Source organism: Octopus bimaculoides, chromosome 2, assembly GCF_001194135.2.
Source record: "Octopus bimaculoides isolate UCB-OBI-ISO-001 chromosome 2, ASM119413v2, whole genome shotgun sequence".
Taxonomy (NCBI): Eukaryota; Metazoa; Mollusca; class Cephalopoda; order Octopoda; family Octopodidae; genus Octopus; species Octopus bimaculoides.
The window spans coordinates 171,479,832-171,482,860 of NC_068982.1; the positions used below are offsets into that span (position 1 = coordinate 171,479,832).

At 35.3% G+C, this 3,029-nt stretch overlaps 1 long non-coding RNA gene across 1 annotated transcript; it reads right to left on the minus strand.

The window, feature by feature from the left end:
• Positions 1-1,268: 1,268 nt before the first annotated feature.
• LOC128247128 (uncharacterized) lies at positions 1,269-2,257 on the minus strand. Its single transcript, XR_008263553.1, has 2 exons — positions 2,188-2,257; positions 1,269-1,364 (listed from the first exon to the last, which is right to left on the minus strand). It is a non-coding gene; the product is annotated as an uncharacterized LOC128247128 (long non-coding RNA).
• Positions 2,258-3,029: the final 772 nt, after the last annotated feature.

Genomic DNA, 3,029 nt, shown 5'->3' on the forward strand with positions numbered 1-3,029 from the left:
TTTTCATAAGCCGCTAAACACGGTAAGTATGATAGTGCATTCAACAACATATGTATGTGCATTTTTAGTGCAATTTCATAACACAGTTCCTTGAATTCCGATTTTAACAAATATACTGCCACAAGTCGAATTATAAGCTTTTGTATATAACACGTAAGCAAGATATTCACATAAGTATATTTGCTTGTGTTTATGCGTATGTATGTCTGTATACTCTCCTTCACTTTCTCTCAATATCTTTATGCATTATATATGTATGTTGGTAGGTAAAAGTTATTTTTAACGAATAAAAAACGTATTCGATATAACGTGTAATTTAATTCATTCGAGTTTGCTATTTGCCTTAAATTCAAGAATATTCAACCTCTTTGGGTAACATATGGTTCTATAATCAAAACTGTACTTCTATTCAAAATGGCGATAAGACATCACTTTTCATTGGCTAACATAAACCACTTGATTCACACGTAAAAAGTTGTAATTCTGAACTGGAAAAGAAAATATTTTTTCTTGAAATGACTTCTTTGCTTGACTTGGTAGTAAAATGTTGATAGCAAAACTATTTTTGCTTGATTTAATGGCAAAACTCAGTGTTGGGTTTCTTGTCAAATTTGGTACTTCATAACGTACTTAAAATCACGACTTTTTTTTTAAGAAATGGGACTGATTTCGTTTGACTTGCTGATTGGTGGTAATATATTGCATAAGTTTGAGCATGGAGTGACTGTGTATAGGCGTAAGAGTGACTTATGGTAAGAAGCTTGTTTCCCAACCACATGTTTCTGGGCTCAGCCCCACTGCGTGGCACCTTCTACTATAGCCTCGGACCGACCAAAGCCTTGTGAGTGGATTTAGTAGAGGGAAACTGAAAAGTAGCCCGTCGTATATATATATGTGTTTGTATGTGTGTGAGAGAATTATGTGTGTGTCTGTGTTTGTCCCCCTCCTCCATCGCTTGACAACCGATACTGGTGTGTTTAAGTCCCCGTAAACTAGCGGTTCGGCAATAGTGTCGATAGCCCGTCGTATATATATATATGTGTTTGTATGTGTGTGAGAGAATTATGTGTGTGTCTGTGTTTGTCCCCCTCCTCCATCGGTTGACAACCGATACTGGTGTGTTTAAGTCCCCGTAAACTAGCGGTTCGGCAATAGTGTCGATAGAATAAGCACGAGGCACACATAGAACAAATCCTGAGGTCGATTTCTTAGACTAAAGGCGGTACTCCAGGATGGCCGCAGTCAAATGACTGAAACAAGTTAAAGAATAAAATAATCGCTTTAATAGTAGAATCTCTCGCTACAACTTGATTCATTGTAGGTTGTGCTTTCAGTCGGTTTGGTTTTCGAAATCCACTGCTACACTGAAATATGAAAGGAAACATGAATTTACTGTATTTTACTTAGAGGCCTAGTGTGAATATCTCTTTCTCTCATAATCAAATTGCAAACTGCAGTCAAGGAGAAGCAACATTTTGAGTTTCATAGACTCACAAATTTGGCAGCACCTAGCACGGTTATTATATAATACTTTAATTTTGGAATATAATTCCAATAAGTTTTCCGTTTTACTTCCTACTTTCTACTCTGCCTTTTCAGCTGCAAATGCATTTCGAAAAAATGGGTTTACTATGTATGTATATGAGTCTTCATATGTTTAATTGCGTATCTATGCGGCTATATATCAGATCTTGTCCAATAAAAGTTTAGCGAAGTCTGATTCGTTCTAAAGAAAATGAAATCAATAACGGGGACGTGTGCCTGTGTGCGTGTGCCTGTGTATGCATATGTGTGTTTGTGTGCGCGCGCGTGTCTATGCATATGTGTGTGTGTGTGTGTTTGTATGTACATGTTTCTGTGTATTCAGATAGATAGATAAATGTCGTTTACTTTATAGCGCATAAGACTTTGCTAGCGACTGTCTATATATATATGCGTGGCGGTGGTGGTAGTCGTGGTGGGGTATATATTAACGAGTTAACATGCTACTAAATATCTGAAGAAAGACAACAGAACAATAGGACAATATGCAAAAAAAAAAATATTCTGCAAAGATAATAGAAAACCATTAGCCAAAATATAAGAAATCACTAAACATATTTAGTAAAGCTGTTATCAGGTTGAATAAAAATACAGTAAACAAATCAAACCAGACCTAAAAGAAATTCTGAAATATATAATACCCACCAAATTACGTTATTTATCTCCTACTTCTCTCCTGTTGCATTTGGTATTCATCTATCTATCTTTCTATATAATGTTCTTGCTGAATCAAATGTTCTTTCTTCTTCACACACACACACACACTCTCTCTCTCTCTCTCTTCACCACTCTCTCTTTTCTCCCCTCTCTCTCTTCTTCCTTCTCTCTCTCTCTCAAACGCACACATCCCTCTCTTACAAGCCTCATAACGTCATAAAGACTACTAAAACACACAGTGATACACATACACATACACATACACATATATATGCGATACATATACATATGCCTGTGTATATTTATAGGTATGCATGTATGTATGCATGTGTGTGTATGTTTTGTGTGTGTATACCTATGAATATGTGTATAAATAAACACATATATGTGCATATGTATGTGTGTATGTATGTATATATTTATATATATATATATATATATATATATATATATATATATATATATATATATATACATACACATGCACGTACGTATACAAATAAATACCCACACTTTTAAATATGTATATACATGCAAACACACGTACATACATATATGTATGTTTGTATATACACACACAAACTCACCCACCCACACACCCACACACAAACATGTACCCATGTTAATTTGCGTTCTTAATCTAATACCCTTCATCAAAGAACTTGCATCTGAGATCTCTTGGTATTCCTTTCTGCTGCAAATATATTTTAGATGTTTGGTCTTATCTGCTATTCAGTAACATTGACCACAGCCCTTGGCCAGTTCTGCTGATTGCATTTTGGTGCACATTCTTCTACATTACCAGTAATGGCATACTAGTAATATATCCC